The sequence below is a fragment of the Bos indicus x Bos taurus genome, chromosome X (genome assembly GCF_003369695.1).
Source record: "Bos indicus x Bos taurus breed Angus x Brahman F1 hybrid chromosome X, Bos_hybrid_MaternalHap_v2.0, whole genome shotgun sequence".
In the NCBI taxonomy this organism is placed as follows: Eukaryota; Metazoa; Chordata; class Mammalia; order Artiodactyla; family Bovidae; genus Bos; species Bos indicus x Bos taurus.
The window spans coordinates 58,737,361-58,755,206 of record NC_040105.1 but is presented as its reverse complement, the minus strand read 5'-3'; the positions used below and the strand labels follow the sequence as shown (position 1 = coordinate 58,755,206).

The window sequence follows — 17,846 nt, the reverse complement described above, 5'->3', positions numbered from 1 at the left end:
TTCCAAGGCCAAATTTGCCTGTTACTCCAGGTGTTTCTTGACTTCCTACTTTTGCATTCCAGTCCCCTATAATGAAAAGGACATCTTTTTTGGGAGAATGTGGTCCACTGGAGAAGGGAATGGCAAACCAGTTCAGTATTCTTGCCTTGAGAACCCCATGAGCAGTATGAAAAGGCAAAATGATAGGATACTGAAAGACGAACTCCCCAGGTCAGTAGGTGCCCAATATGCTACTGGAGATCAGTGGAGAAATAACTCCAGAAAGAATGAAGGGATGGAGCCAAAGCAAAAAGAATACCCAGCTGTGGATGTGACTGGTGATAGAAGCAAGGTCCGATGCTGTAAAGAGCAATATTGCATAGGAACCTGGAATGTCAGGTCCATGAATCAAGGCAAATTGGAAGTGGTCAAACAAGAGATGGCAAGAGTGAATGTCGACATTCTAGGAATCAGCGAACTCAAATGGACTGGAATGGGTGAATTTAACTCAGATGACCATTATATCTACTACTGTGGGCAGGAATCCCTCAGAAGAAATGGAGTAGTTATCATGGTCAACAAAAGAGTCCGAAATGCAGTACTTGGATGCAATCTCAAAAACGACAGAATGATCTCTGTTCGTTTCCAAGGCAAACCATTCAATATCACAGTAATCCAAGTCTGTGGCCCAACCAGTAAGGCTGAAGAAGCTGAAGTTGAACGGTTCTATGAAGACCTACAAGACCTTTTAGAACTAACACCCAAAAAAGATGTCCTTTTCATTATAGGGGACTGGGCTTGCTTTACTCACTGCAATTTTGACTTTACGTGTTCTGTTCCTAGTCACTGCCAATGAAGATTCAGGTTAAGTACCAAGTGTTATTGATAGGCAGACAAGAATTCAAAGGAAGGGAAGTTTACATGCTAAAGAAGGATAAAGGGGGCAAACGGAGTAGTGGTGGTGGCAGTGAGCAAAGAGAGAAAGCCTTAATTATATGTACATATAGCATAAGCAACAGTCTAAAATATAAGTGAAAGTAGAATGTACCTGAAGAGAAAGTGAATAGGTCGTAAGTGCACAACTGTATTCATAATCTCAAAGTGAGCGCATCCATTTAACCAGTGCCCAGGTCAAGAAAAAGAACATCATCAGCACCTCAGAGGGCCCCTTCTTGACAATGACTTTCCCCTTCCCTCTACCCTGAAGGTTACCAAGTTAGCGCTATCTTGAATTCCATCAATATAGATTAATGCCATCTTTTCACTTTGTGTAGATGGAAAATACATGTATATAATACATCATACGGTTTTTAAAAATCTGTACTGTGATGAACATGTCTCATCTGAACATTCTCACACATCTTTTGAGGAACAAATGTGTGCATTTCTGTCAGATATATAACTAAGAGTTGAGTCATAGGGTATGCTTATGATAAGCTTTAGTAGAAGTTTTCAGACAGCTTTTCAAAGCATTTTTACTAATTTCCATTCTTGCCAGCAGCATACAAAAGGTACCATTTGTTCACATCTTCGATAACACTTGTGTTATTAATTTTTTTTAATTTGTATTCTCAATATTGTATTGGTTTTGCCATATATCAACATGAATCCGCCACAGGTTCTTTACCCCTGGGCCACCAGGGAAAGCCCTAGGCAACCACTAATCTACTTTCTGTCTCTACAGGTTTGCCTTTTGTGGGCATTTTGTATAAATAGGTTCATACACTATATGCTCTTTTGTGTCTGGCTTCTTTCATGTGTCACATTGCTTTTGAGATTCATCCATGAATATGCCATGTATCAGTAATTCATTCCTTTTTATTGTTGGATGGTATTACATTATATGAATATAAGACATTATGATTATTCTCTGTGGATGGACATTTTTGGTGTTTCCAGTTTGGGATTCTCATGAGTAATGCTCCTGTGAACATTTATGTACATGTCCTCATGTGGGCATATGTTTTCATTTCTCTTGAGCAGATTCCTAGGAGTAGAATTGCTGAGTTGTGTGGTAAATTTATGCTTAACTTCTTAAAGAAACTGCCAAACTGTTTTCCAAGGTGGCTGAACCAAGTTATAGACCCACCAACCCCTGGAGAATGTTCCATATTCACTTGAAAAGCATGTGTATTTGTAAATGAGAGGTGTGTTTTGTAAATGCCAGCTAGGTCAATTTTGTGGTAGTGTTGTGTAAGTTTTCTATATTCTTGCTTGATTTTCTTTCGAGTTCTGTTGCCTTATCTAGTTCTGTTAGCAAAAGTGGGATGTTGAACTCTGTTAGTGTGAATTCTCTGTTTCTTCAGTTCTTTGTCTTTAGTTTTCAGCAGTTTGATTATGATGTGTCTGAGTGTAGATTTCTTTGTATTTATTATGTTTGATATTCTCTCAGCTTGTTGGCAGTTTTCAGCCATTTTTTTCTTCAGATATTTTTCGACAACACACTCTTTTTCTTCTCTGTATTGGATTCCAGTTACACAAATGTTAGATCGTTTATTCCTATACTACAGGTCTCTGACACTTTGATTCCCCCCACACAGTCTTTTTTCTTTCTGTTATTTAAATTTACTACTTAGTCTGTTTTCAGTTTCACTGCCTCTTGCATTCTGCTATTGAATTCTTCCAGTCAGTTTTTTATTTCAGTTATTTTATTTTCCAATTCTAAAGTTTTAATTTGGTTATCCTTTATATCTTCTCTGTACTTTGCCAATAACTTTCTGTTTACCTTTATTTCAAGAGTGTTCAAGTCTGGTGATTGCTCATTGGAGCATTTTTATAATAGCTGCTTTTACCTACTTGTTAGATAATTTCAACATTTGGGTCATCTCACTGTTGGCATCTGTTGATTGTCTTTTCCTATGTTAGTTGGCATTTTTTTTTTTAGGTTTTATCCTGGACATTCTGAATATAATTAGACTCTGGATCTTGTTTCAGTCTAATGGAGAATGTTGATTATTTGTTCAGCCGTCAGTTGACCTGGTTAGGTTTTGACTGCAAGTTTCAGCTCACTTTCTGTAATGGGCTGTAGTTCCAGTATGAGTTCAGTATTCAGTGCCTTTGCAGTGCTATTTAGATCTGTCCCATGTGTGATGCTCACTGGTCAGTCTGAGACCTGAGTGTCTCTTAGCTCAGTTCTCAAAGTCTTTGACATGCTAATTAGGATCAAATCCACACATACACGATGGGGTGGTGATCACAGTTGTTCATAAGCAGCTTTATGGGTTAGCTTTCCTGAGGTCTTCCCTATTCATTATTACCTTACCATGGTACTTTCTGGTTTTTTAGAGGTTTCCTTTCCAGTCCTCTATAGTCAGGAACCACCTGCTTTCATGATGTACTGCCTCCAGGGCATAAAGGACAGGCAGACAGAAAGAAAGCAAGAAAAAACAGTGGGACTTGGTTTTGCCCTTTTGGAGCTAAGCTATAAGCTCCACCAAATGGAATGGAACGTTCTTTCCCTCAAGAGTTTTAACTCCTACAGTCTCACTATGCCAGTCAATTTTGTTGCTATTGGCACAACCTCCACCATGAGATTTTCTGGATACGAGAGAAAGGAGGAAAAGGAGAGAAAACCCCAGGGAATTTCCCCCCAGTCTTTCTGAGTTTTAAAAGTTCCCTTTTCCAAAAACAGCTCCTTGAGCCAGAATATGTGTTCTAAACATAGTGCTCACTTTCAGGTTTTGGTATGTTTTCAGGCCAGGGAATACTGGAGGAAAAAAAGGAGTGAAGTTCAGTTGTACTGGGCACTCTGATACTCTTTCCTGATTCACCTGCTGATAATATACTTTCAGGAATTCTGTAACAGCTGCCCAAGCATTCTATGCAGATTTTATAGCTGCTGCTTTCAGTGGACAGAAAGGTAAATATGGTGACTCCATCTTACTTGCAACCAGAAGTCTTAACTGATATTTTATTTTTTTTTAATTTTATTTTATTTTTAAACTTTACATAATTGTATTAGTTTTGCCAAATATCAAAATGAATCCACCACAGGTATACATGTGTTCCCCATCCTGAACCCTCCTCCCTCCACCCTCCCCATACCATCCCTCTGGGTCGTCCCAGTGCACTAGCCCCAAGCATCCAGTATCGTGCATCGAACCTGGACTGGCAACTCATTTCTTACATGATATTTTACATGTTACAATGTCATTCTCCCAAATCTTCCCACCCTCTCCCTCTCCCACAGAGTCCATAAGACTGTTCTATACATCAGTGTCTCTTTTGCTGTCTCGTATATATAGAAAACTATAAAACACTGGTGAAAGAAATCAAAGAGGACACTAATAGATGGAGAAATATACCATGTTCATGGATTGGAAGAATCAATATAGTGAAAATGAGTATACTACACAAAGCAATTTAACTGATATTTTAAATGATGTTTTCAATTGGCTTCCTCAACTCCCCAAAGTATTTATGTCTCTGAAATAATAGTTTCAAACATGCAGTGTTTGGTGTAGTTAAGTGGACAAAAGTTTCTAAGTGTAAGCAGAGAAGCTGCACTATTGGCAGAATCATCATCTCCTGAAAAAGCCACTTTTCTGCAAGGCATATATGGTAACTTCATCCGGAAGCACAGTTCTTTGTCCTCATGCAGCATATCATTGACCTCCTTGTTTTCCTTGGCCTTGCCTCTTTGTCACATTCTCTTACTTCTGACCTGCTGTTTTTCAGTAACCTTTGCCCCTCAGGACTTCATTCATCAACTCCTTTCTCCTCCTACTCCCTCCCCCATTAGTCTCTAGTTTCCCTACACTCTCTTATTGCGAACATTACATTCTTCCATTTTATCACCAGACCCTGTCTTCCATGGATAAATACACTGCTCTTGGGATGTAAGTGCTTGAACTTGAAGGATGGAGAAGCTAGGCTGGGGAGATGGAGGATGAGTAAGCAGCTTTTGCTTATAGATTAGGGCCAGACCTGAGTCCCTGCAAGGCATTGTGGTGGTCTAGCCAGCTGCTGTTTCAGCATATTAAGGCTTTTCCTCTCATACAGTATTTCTGGTGAGAGTGGGTCCAGGTCTGGTGGAGCTCCAGCATAGCCAGAAATATTGGTCCAAAAAGAAGGTAGTGCTCAAGCCACACTAACCTCATTAACTTGGGAATAAATCAGAGCCTTCTGAGCTATTTTGTTTTGCTGTTAATTGTGAGATTTAATAGGAAGAAACTATTAAATAAGTTACTTTTATGCAAGCATTTCCTATTGTTTGTTATGGTAGTACAGAATTACTGCAGGAAGGAAATCCTAAAAGGGCAAAAACACGTGGACAAAGCACAAGTTTTTAGGTTGCAGCACACTTTCAATATTTTTATGGTGGAAGCATAACATTCCTTAAAAACCACAGTGGGCTTCCCAGATGTCTCTTCAGATCCGTCAGGTTCCAGGCATGCAAAGACTGCTCAACTCATAATCTTCTGGGCCTGTATTAACTATGTATATTAACTATGTGTAGATAAAACTTGTAGGTACACAAAAGATATGGTACTTTTTGGAAAGAAAATCATCAGGTACAGCATGTTGTCTCATTTACTCCCACTGAAATTCATTATCTTCTTGTCTGAGAACAGGGCAGCAGCAGGGAGCTGCCTGAGTTCTGACCCACTGTTTTTATTGCCAGACTGGCCCTCCTTACACAAGGACAGGTCAATGATACTCTTTTCCCCTGATTAAATTTTTATTTTTTCGGGTCAATGATAACTGTTTTTCACTGCTAAGATTTTTATTTTTTTTCTTTTGGTAGTAGCCAAAGCAACTAGTTAGAATAATGAGTGTGTTTTCTTTTTAACTCTTTCATTTTACACAGTAATGCTCATTTCAGTGGCATGTTTCTGTGGAGATCTCTTTCACTATCAGAGCAATTTGACTTTGGTACTAGAAAAACAGTAAGTCACAGAAACAGTGATTAAATAGGCAATAGTTAATTATGTACATAAAGTCAACCAAGGCATGAGAATTAAAGTGAGCTTTATTTAAGGCCAGTATAGTTCCTGAACATCCCCTGCCCGCCCCCTAAACCTGTAATAATTTTCAGGCCCAATTAAGTGAATTTTTCCTCATTGATTGTGAAATATTCCCAGGTAAAACCATTAAAGGCTATATTGATTTTGGATTGTTGCATTATTTTTTAAAGTTTGTCTTGGGATAACTGTTGAATTTTCCAGAGTCTGTGAGCTCTAAACTGTGAGGTTCTTACCTAACCTTGATGGAACCTGAGAGCTAGAAGGGCTTTGGGGATCATCAAATCCAGGTACCTTCCCAGTGCAAGAATCCTCTCCACAATATTCTGTCAGACAGTTGTTTGACTCTTTACCACTTTTCTCCCCAAAGAATATATATATTTTTCCTCCATACATTTTTGATGCTATTCACTTATCTTTCCATGATAGGTCATTTTCTTATTCCCAACCCAAGATGTGCCTTCTAGGGTCTCTCACCATTATTCCTAGCTTCTCCATTACTGCACAAAGCAAATCTCCTTCACCCAACATAGTTAAAGCCATCTATTTTCCTACTTTCCCTTTCTCCCACCTGTGACCCCAGGCTAAAAAAGTTAGTGGTTCTTTCAACAGCTTATGTCAAGGATTTTTAACGCAGTGGAAAATTTAAAGAATAATATAATGAACCAACCAAAATTATCAACAATAAAGATTTTATCGGGCTTCCCTGATAGCTCAGTTGACAAAGAATCTGCCTGCAATGCAGGAGACCCTGGTTTGATTCCTGGGTCAGGAAGATCCGCTGGAGAAGGGATAGGCTACCCACTCCAGTATTCTTGGGTTTCCCTGGTGATTCAGCTGGTAAAGAATCCGCCTGCCATGCGGGAGACCTGGATTCAATCCCTGGGTTGGGAAGATCCCCTGGAGAAGGGAACGGTTACCCACTCCAGTATTCTGGCCTGGAAAATTCCATGGACTATATAATCCATGGGGTTGCAAAGAGTCGGACACGACTGAGCAATTTGCACTTCACTTCACGATTTTATCATATTTTTCTTAAGTAAAAGAATTAAAGCATTACAGAAATGGTTATTTCTCCTTTGATCACCCCTTCTAGTGTCTTCATCCTCCCTCTCAGTGTCATGCATGCATACATATATATATATATATAAATATATATATAAACAACATATAGACTTGTTTTAATTTACACAAATGGTGTTATTATGGATGTGTCTATATATTTTGTCCATACAGCAAATGTCTTAAATCTTTTCATATGTTTTGTATTAATTTTCCCATACTGTGTATTGTATTAGTCATTATATATATAAAACATAAAATATTTGGCTGTCTGTCATCTGGGCATTTGGTCGGTAGTTCTGCCTCTCTTGAAATTAGATGATGTGGCTATGTGACTTTCTTTCGTCAATAAAATGTCAGTAAAAGTAACAGGTGCATTTTCAAATGGAAGTTATAAGAGCCAGTATGAGATTACCATATTTCATTCCCCTGACAAATAGAGATGGGCTCTCCCTGTCTGCCTGGGCCTGAGAAAGTCTTGGACTTTCCTGCCAATTCACTTTTTAAACATGTAGTGTAAGGAATAAATAGACTTGCTGTATTAAGCCACTGGAGAAGGCAATGGCACCCCACTCCAGTACTCTTGCCTGGAAAATCCCATGGACGGAGGAGCCTGGTGGGCTGCAGTTCATGGGGTCGCTAAGAGTCGGACACGACTGAGCGACTTCACTTTCACTTTTCACTTTCTTGCACTGGAGAAGGATATGGCAGCCCACTCCAGTGTTCTTGCCTGGAGAATCCCAGGGATGGGGGAGCCTGGTGGGCTGCTGTCTATGGGGTCACACAGAGTCGGACACGACTGAAGCGACTTAGCAGCAGCATTAAGCCAGTGAGATTTTAGGTTTCTTTCATTAATTTGGCAAACTTATCCCATCCTGATTTATAATTACACCTACATCACTGATTTTAGCAGCTGCAAAGGATACTTCACAGTTTGAATAGACCCTATTCTATCTAGCCATTCTCCGATTGACAGAAGAAGCCTAAAGATTTACTGAATTTTGCTATTATAAACAGTTTTGTATTGGTAATTGTGTAAATTTGTGAGTTTCTCCAGAATATATCATCTAGAAATAGGATTAGCTGGATCACAGGGTATGGATATTTTCAGTTTTACAGGATTCTGTCTTTGCTATCTAAAGTGGCTATATCAATTTACATTCTCACCTTTTCAACTGTCATTTGTGTGACATGATTCCCAAACCTTTTTTCTAATCTTGGTTCCCCTCTCTGGATTCACTTTTGTTGGTTATTGTTTCTTTGTGATACTGAGACTGGAACTTGCTTGTCCTGTTGTTGTCCAACTGAGGTAGATGATATATTTTTGAATCCAGCCCAAGTTGAGTAGCTGTATCACCCTGGGATATTTGCTGACATAGAAAACTGAACATCTATCATCCTGTATTTAGAATATATCCTGTATTTAAGAGTTTAAAAACTTCCAGTGGCTTTACATATGTTCTCATTCAATTTCATACTGTTTTTGCTTATATTAGCTTTTGACTTTTGCCCTTTCCTCTGATGTTACCCCTCCTACGTCAGTAATCCTAGGTTCATCTACATTACTGATCAAAGTTTGGACCAACCAGGGCCAAGGACATAGCTCTGTGTCCTACCATGCGACACGTTTCAGGTTTGCCTGTCTGCAGGATTCTCCATCTTATCAACTGGAAAATCCTGATGGCCTTTGTCAGCTACGCCACATATACTCTAACTAAAAAGAATTATCCCAATAAATGAATTGAGTGACTGGAACAGAAAGAAGTCTGGGGTAAGTTGGGTATGTCATGATTTTAGAGAGTCTGTGGTGAGTGTTAGTGATTATTTTTTCTTTTTCAAGTACTTATCCAACTAGTGCTTTATTAATCTGGTATAGAATTTAATTTGGAGTGAGATTCAAGTGTTTTATCAGTAATAATTATACCCTTTGAAAATAAGAGAGATTTTTGCCTCTCTCCAGTCTGTTCAGAGGTCTGGTTTTTGTGAGTTTTCATAGATGAAAGGAAGTGATTCTGCTGTCATAGCTGCAAAAAGTTTTTTATCCCTGGGGAGAGGAACAGGGAGGTTTTTAGGATTATGAGCAGCCGAATGCCTGTGCTCTCTTCCCCAGCCAATGTCTTTTCTTCCAGCACCAGAACCAGACCGTTTCATGGTTTAGGAACTAAAAGGATTCCCTCGGCCAGTAGCTGACATTAGGCTTGTTGATGGTCTTTCTCTTGTTCTTTGGGACCAACTGCATGTCTAATTCTTGTTCCTGTTTTTGTATTAGGTTTCTTAGTTACATGTGTCAGCATCCCAACTCAGATTAGCCTAACAAAGGAAAAGAAAGTTTACTGGTTTATGAATAACTCCATGGATGGCTGGCTGCCTTTAGAAATGGCTGCATTCTCTCACTCATCACATCCCTGATCCTCCTCTCACATTTGCCTTCCTCTTAGTTTCACTCACAGGCAGGCTCTCTGCAGCAGATGCATTACTTGTTTTCCAGTACTTTTGTCAAAACCCTTGAATGACTTGTTGATCTAGCCTGGTTCATGTGCCTTAGGCTCAAGAGATATGTATGTGTTGGGAAGCGAGGCAGAGATTGCCCTTACCCAGACTGCATGAACTGAGAGTTAGCCCTCATTCATTCCTCTTTCATTTTCATACATTTGCTTAGTGCCCACTGTGTGATAGATGTCATATTAGGCTCAGGGGTTATTATAGTGAACAACATAGTCAAAGTCTCTGCCTTCATTTTTTCAAAAGATTTTCTGATTATTTGGTTGTGCTGGGTCTTAGTTGTGGCAGGCAGGATCTTTAGTTGTGGTAGGTGAACTTTTGTGGCATGTAGGATCTAATTCCCTGACCAGGGATCAAGCCACTGGGCCACCAGGGAAGCTCCATCTCTGCCTTCTTGAAGTGTATAAGTGTTTTATTAAATGGACTTTAATCTGCTCACAGTAATAAAGGAGGAGTTACTGGTGCCGGAAGGCAAATGACAGGGGTTCTGACCTACTGTGGGGCAGGTAAGGGAAGGCTACCCTGAGGAAGTGCTTCATGGATTGAAATCTGACATGAGTAGGAGTTAGCTGTGGGAAGTAGATAGGAAGATTGATGGCCAGCAATTGGTGGAGGAAGGTGGAATGTAAAGGGCCTTGGAGGTGGAAAGGAGCACATTCCAGGCACTGAAAGAAGGGCAGGATGTTTGGATCATAGAGACTGAGGGGCAGAGAGGTACATGTGGGGCTGGAGAAGTAGGTTGGTGCCACTTCTTGCAAGGCCTCAGGGCTTGGCAAGAGGTTTGGAAACCATATAAATAGCTCTAGTCCGTGTGGGTAACTCACTTCCTTCAGCTGAGTCTAGATAATTAACTAGCCAGGATTACCCACATGGTTGGGACTTAAATCTAGGCACATCACAGTATCTGTCACGTGTCTAGACCTGGCTCAGGCGTTGCGTCTCCCAGGAAGCAGTCCTTCCTGCCAGTGGGAAAGGGTAGGTGTTCCTCCATTCATGCTGCTCAGAAGACTCTCATGGTTTTATACCCCATCTACACCTGGGCAGGACATGTTGATGCCAACCCAGGCTAATGATTGGCACTTGTGTAAAAAAGTGTTGTCAAAGCAGGCCTGACTTGGAAGGGTCCCTTTGCTGGCATCTGGATCTTGGTTTTCAGGGGGATTCGCACCAGTACCATTCCCAGAACTGAGAAGGGTGGCCCAGTGTGCCTGAACTGTTTATACAAACAATGTGGTTTCTGGTGAACACCTGCTTTCCTTCTTGAGGTCTAGAATTTTTATATTTGCCAATCAGAGGGTGCCTATGTGGTCAACGTCCAATCAAAATTATGGGCACTGAATCCCTAATGAGCTTCCTTAGTGGACGAGCTTCCTTAGTGGACAACATTTCATGTGTGTTGTCACAGCTTGTTGCTAGGGAAATTAAGGTATCCCATGTGACTCCACTGGGAGAGGACTCTTGAAAGTTTGTGCCTGGTCTCCCTGTATTTCAGTCCACTGATTTTGCTTTGTATCTCTTCACTGTAATAAATCATAGGCGATGAGTGGTTATATGCTGAGCTCTGTGAATCTTCCTAGTGCATCACAGAACTTGGAGTGGTCTTGGGAAGTCCTGACACAGCACCCCTGAAAAACCATTGTTAAGCATTTTTCAACACTTATTTTCGAAGGAGTGAATGAGTCTGGTGAGGAGCTAGGGCAGAGAAAGAGGCTCTCTGGTGGTGGCACTGACTCTACTCTCCTTTTGTTGGTTCTAAACTTGTACTTTCCACTCTACTGAACTTTAGGCCTGTGGAGGCCTGCAAGGGAACCTGTGACTGGGGATCAGTGGAAAGGTTTTACACTAAGGAGTCACGATCAGATTTACATTTGGGGAAGAATAAATGCCCAAGAATTGTCAGGAGAATTTGTAAGTAGAGTTTGCTTTACCAGAATAAAACTTATTACAAAGCCAGTGTCATAAAAGTAGTGTTATAATGGACTAAAAATTTGATGTAACAGCCAGATTTCCTGAATTCCAGCCCACGTACCTTCATCAAATTTTTATTGAGTTCTTTGATAAACTCTGTAAGAGTGAACATGTGAAACTCAGTTCCTTTTCTGGTTTACTTCTAAGACAGATTATGCAAAAGCAAACATTATTTATACTGTCTGCAGTGGAACCCTCTGAACTTCTTTTTAGGTGGTTGGGATGCTGTCAGCTGTCAAAGTAGGAATGTGGGGTTCTGAATTCAGAACATGGGGAAAACAGTAACTAAATAATCAACTTTTACTCCCTCCTATGAATTGCTGATATTTCACATGCTAACAGCTTAGGAGTAATTTTGGCACTTTTGAGTTTTATAGTTTTTCAATTGGTAAAAAATATTCCTATTTTCACAATCTGCCACCATTGTTTTATCTTTCTTTTCATGTCAGGGCTGATGTTTCCTAAGGGGAAACCTAATTAGACCATGTGATAATCTTCTTGGGGAAATAGAGAAAGTTGGTTATTTAAAACACTAGATGAAAGATCTTATTTTCTTCAAAAACCTTTGAAAGAATAAAACATCCTGTACTGAGGGAACAGAGGTGGGATGATGGAGTTCTGCTGTCCCTGTTTTGCATTTCTGTCAGTAAACTTGAAAGCACAGGATCTTCTGACCATTGAAGCTGAAATTATGTATTCACTGTTTCTCATGAAATAACATTTACCATTAAAAAGAGATTGCATTTATATTTGTCTTGGGAAAATTTCTATGCAGGAAATTCATAAGTTCAAGACCCGCAATAGTACACAAAAGCATCACATTGATTACATGTCCCATGTATTGGCTGATTCCTGAAATAGTGTCTCAGAAGGATTAAAATTGAGCCTCTGTTCTGAGCACGTGGTGTTGACTGTGGCTTGGGAATGTGCCAGTTAGTCGCAGCACCTGCGCCTCCTCACAGGGTCTTGTTGCTGCTGTCCAGGAAGATGGAGGAAAACTGCCTCAGCATTCCAGCCACAGATGCAAGGCTAGAAATCCTGTCTCTGAGGCTTCTTCTCCTGCTCTAACAGGAGATCCAGAAACAATAGTCTAGCCAGCTGGCTGCAATGCTGGGGCAGGAAGAGCAGCAAAAATGAGAATAAAATCATCTCCCCCCAACCCCCAAGCCCACACTGATAGTAACGATTAGACACCTTTTTGTTGACAACCTCATCTTACATTAAACAACATTTAAGAATCCTGGGTGTGATGGCCTATTTGCAGTGTGTAAATAGAACATGGGAAGAGGATGCTCAGATCTGACCTAGAAATTCGAGATGTAGGTGGAGAGACCTAACACCCCACTGGGGACTCACAGGCCAATTACCTTGAGTCTGGTAACTGGAATACAACTCCTAAAGGAAACTAGGTGTTTTGAACTAAGAAATAATATATGTATAGGTGAGGCTTCTTGCATTTTTCCTTTGTTTATTATAAGTCCTCAAAAGTTCATAGAAATTAAGGTTTTTCAGAGTGTGTGAGAGCTTTGGAGACAAAGGAAGAGAAGCAAAGGATAGGGCCTTTTCTTTTTTTTTTTTTTTTTTGTTCGTGAGCAAGATCCTGCAGTATTAGATGGAACGATATGAAATTGCTGATACTCAAACATTTTTACCTTCAACAATGGCAATTTCATATGATTTAACTTGATATGTCTAAACTAATTTCACCACACAAATGCTTTGAAAATATTCTCAGCTTATTTTATTGGGCATAACTTCATCAGAGGAGGAAGGAGATCATAAATTCTTACAAAGTCATTTATAAAAATTTATGACATAATCATCACTTATCAAATATGTTCTAAGCAATTCTATTGAAGTATAACTGATACATTAAAACCACACATTCCATTGTATACAATTTGATGAGTTTGGACTCTGCATATACCTGTGAAACCATCACTACAATCAAAGTAATAGACATATCCATCACCTTCAGAAGTTTCCTTATGCCTCTTTTTTGTGATAAGAACACTTAACATGAGATTTACCCTAGTAGATCTCTGGAACTTAATTCATCTTGCAGTTTTGAAATTTTACACTGATTGAACAATAATGTCGCATTTTCCCTTTCTCACAGTCCTTGGCAACCACCATTCTACTGCCTGATTCTGTGAGTTTGACTATTTTAGATACCTCATATAAATGAAATCATGCAGTATTTTTCCTGGCTTATTTCACTTAGCATAATGTCCTCCAGGTTCATTCATGTTGTCATAAATGAAAGGATTCCCTTCTTTTTTTAAGGCCAAGTAATATTCCATTGTGTGTATATACCACATTTTCTTCATCCATTCATCTGTCAAATGGACATTTGGATTTTTTATATATCTTCACTACTGTGAATAATGCTGCAGTGAATATGGGAGAGCCAATATCTCTTTGAGATTCTGACTTCAGTTATTTTGGATATATGTGGCTAACAGGTGTGTGTGTGTGTCTATATATATATATAAAGGTGCTCAACATCACTAATCATCAGAGAAATGCAAATCAAAACCACAATATCACCTCACACCTATTAGGATAGCTATTATATATAAAAAAGCTAAGTGTTGGTGAAGATGTAGAGAAATTAGAACTCTTTACTCCCACACTATTGGTGGGAATGTAAAATTGTGCAGCCACTATGAAAAACAGTATGCAGATTCTTCAAAAATTAAGAATAACAGCTACCATGTGATCCAGCAATCTCACTTACAAAAACAATGTTTGTTTTTAACTTGGATATTCTTGAGAGAGAATCCCAAAGAAATCCAGAGCCCCAAGGCCTGCTGCCTTAAATACAATGGCATTGTGATCAGTGGTCTAGATAGACTGGCTGCTGCTGCTGCTAAGTCGCTTCAGTCGCGTCCGACTCTGTGCGACCCCGTAGACAGCAGCCCACCAGGCTCCCCCCTCCCTGGGATTCTCCAGGCAAGAACACTGGAGTGGGTTGCCATTTCCTTCTCCAATAGGTAGACTGGGGTAACCTGGAATTTTTAGTTCATTTCTGGCTCAGTACCTCATTCACTAGGCTTTCTTAGGCAGTCATTAGGCCTGACTATAAATCAGTTGTTATTCTGACATTTCATAACTTCGTTCTCAAAATGCATGTTGGAGACACTCCCTTGTTCATAATGTTTTTGGGGCTCTCCTTTTTGGAATTACCTTTGGAGCCATTTAATAAACCACATGCAGAATTGATTATTCACTTCATTCATTCAATAAGTGTTTCAGTTTTTTCAAATTTATTTATTCTTTTTATTGAAGGATAATTGCTTTATAGAATTTTGTTTTCTGTCAAACCTCAACATGAATCAGCCATAGGTATACATATATCCCCTCCCTTTTGAACCTCCCTCCCATCTCCCTCCCCATCCCACCCCTCTAGGTTGATACAGAACCCCTGTTTGAGTTTCCTGAGCCATACAGCAAATTCCCATTGGCTATCTATTTTACATATGGTAATGTAAGTTTCCATGTTACTCTTTCCATACATCTCACCCTCTCCTCCCTGCTCCCGTTTACAAGGTTGGCCACTATATCAGATACAGAAGCAGATGACATGGACATAGAAGGTGGTCCAGGGAAGGAGTGTGAACAGATCCATGTGTGCAGGAAAGCACCAGGACATGTGAGTGGGGAGCAATGAGTGGCGCATCTTCCCTAGAGAAGAGACTGTGCAAGGAAAATAACACTGGAAAGGTGACCCACAGCCACATTGTGGAATGCCTTGGATACTAAGCTTGGGAGTCTGAAATTTGTGCTGTGAACAGTAGGGAGCCATTGAAGGTTTTATGCTTTTAGAGTTTTTAACTGCCGCTAATGACAGTAGAATTGGAATTGTAAATCAGTCTTGCAATTTATTTTCCCAGCTTGTTACTGACTAAAACTGGTTTTACATACCTCCATCGCATGCCCATTTGAATAGATTTTGAATAACATTTGATTGTTTCCAAAAGTGAAATTCATTCTCAAAGGAAGAAAAATTGCTTCCATTGACTTTATTCAAAGAAATATGATACACCAAAGGGACAGAAAGCAAATTCAAATAAAAAATGTCCTAAGTGTTTTGAAGAATTGCGTTTGCTTCAGAGAGTCTCTTGGAAGTCAGCCTATAATTGAATGTGTGAATTCTGGTATATTTGGGTTTTTAATTACTTCATAGTTACATACATCTGTGTAATTAACCTTTTGAGTTGGTATCTGCCCTGTCTTTACTGGAGTACACTGAAGGGTAACAGTGTGCAGATAGAGGATGGGGATTATAAATAAAAAGAATAGGGGTTCCAGTAGCAATGCTGAGTTCTCTTCAGGTGAGGTATTAGGGGTGTGGGCCATGTTAACTAGTTAAGTGCTTATTGTAGGTACCACTGCCTCTGGTCTGAAAAAGTACCTGCCTTGGCATCAGGATAAGAGACTTACACATAGAGTGACATTTGCTATTTGTGTGGCCGTTATTACAAATTTCTTCTTTGGGATCAGATGGTTGACTCCCTCTGTGATCTTGGCATTAGCTAGAGTACCCTTCTAGAGTACTCTAGAGTACTCTTCTCTAGTGGAGCCCAGCAGTAGTGCCTGCTTTGGAGAAGTATTTACTGTCTAAAGTGTCAGTATAGTAGGGTTGTGGTATGTAATGAAATTTCCATTCTATATTTAATCATTAAAAACTGACTTCTAAATTCTATCAGTTAACTCTTGCTGTATACCTTGCCACTTCAGAAGTTAGTGGCTCAATGTAGTAATAATTATTTATTCTGTGAGTTGGCCATTTGGGCTGGGTTCTGCTGACCAGTTCTGTTCTTAGCTGGTCTCCTTTATGCCTGTGGTCAACTATAGATCAACAGGGAGCTCTACTTCTCAGGTTGGCTATGACTGTCAACTGGGACAATGGTAGAGGGTAAGAGTATTGGGCTATCCATCTCTTAACCTACAGCAGTCTACCCAGGCTTGTTTTCATAATAGCTGGGCAGGCCTCTTGAGGCTTAGAATTCGCATAGCATCACCTCTGCTACATTTTCCTGGCCTAGGCGAGTCACAAAGCCAGTCCAGATTCAAGGAATGGAAGGGAGCTTCAAAATCACCTTGAAAGAGCATAGATAAGAGAAGGTGGAGAATTGAGAGCATTTGTGCTATCAGACAAATGCAGATTTCTCTTCTTAAAGGCTTCAGTTACTTCTGTAACATTTAAACACTCATGTGTTCTGTATATTCACATCATTTGTATTCACAGGGTTAAAGACTGATCAGAAACAAATAAGAAAATACTAAGTTTTTCACAAGTCAGAGCCGTGATTATAGCCCTTTTGTGAAGTTGGCTTTTGGGGGGTACTTGGATGTTCTGAATGTGCCTCACATTTTAAATCAAAGCTCCTCCATCCATGGGATTTTCCAGGCAAGAATACTGGAGTGGGTTGCCATTTCCTTCTCCATGGGATCTTCCCAGCCCAGGGATTGAATCCGGGTCTCCCGCATTGCAGGTAGACTCTTTACTGTCTGAGCCACCAGGGAATTCCTTTAACTTTGGATCCTTGCTACTAAGTGATGTGACAAGCATAAATGGAAATTTTAAAATGTAGCCACAGATTCTTTGACATTACCCTCATCAGGAGGTAGAGCCTATATCTCCTTCCAGTTAAATCTGGGTGGGCTTGTGAATGTTTCAACCAGTGTGATAGAGTATGTGATTCTGAGGCTAAGTTATAAAAAGCATGTAGCTTCTGCTTTGTTCATTAGAACATTTATGCCGGGACTCCTGAGCTGCCATGTAAGAAGTCTGTTTACCCTGAGGCTACTATGCTGCAGAGGCCTTGTGTAGACACTTCAGAGGTAGTCTCTGCTAAGCCCAGTCATCTCTGTCAAAGGGGCTAGCTGAGTGAAGAATCCTCTAGATCATTCCAGCCGCTTTGAGTCTTTCCACCTGTGGTCCCAGACATCATAGAGTAGAAAAACAGCATCCCTGCTGTGTGTCACCTGAATTCCTGATTCACAGAATTTGTAAGATGATAAAATGATGATTCTTTATGCCACTGTGTTTTATAGTGGTTACATAGCAGTAGATAACTGGAACAGCAGAAGTGAATGGCCATGGCTGTATTCCAGTAAAACTTGTTTCATGAACACTGAAATAAGAATTTTTCATGTCATAAAATATTCTTTTTTTCCCCAACAATTAAAAAATGTAAGGGCCATTCTTACCTCATGGGCTATACCAAAAATTAGCAGTGAGCTAGATATGGCCTATAGGCCAGAGTCTACTGACCTCTGCTCCAAAAGATTATGTTGTACTTGTAACATTTAAACCTAAGGGCTTCTGTCAAGATGGCTCTGCTTTCATGCTTCACACTCATT

General features: G+C 39.9%; 1 protein-coding gene across 3 annotated transcripts in view; it reads left to right on the top strand.

The window, feature by feature from the left end:
- Nucleotides 1-17,846, top strand: part of JADE3 (jade family PHD finger 3) — a 138,884-nt gene that overhangs the window by 38,764 nt on the left and 82,274 nt on the right. The window contains exon 2 of one of the 3 annotated variants that reach the window (XM_027533556.1): nucleotides 15,027-15,129. The exons of the other annotated variants lie outside the window; for them this stretch is intronic. The gene's annotated coding sequence lies outside the window, so the exon portion shown is untranslated. The remainder of the gene's footprint in view (nucleotides 1-15,026; nucleotides 15,130-17,846) is intronic. 3 annotated transcript variants of the gene reach the window in all.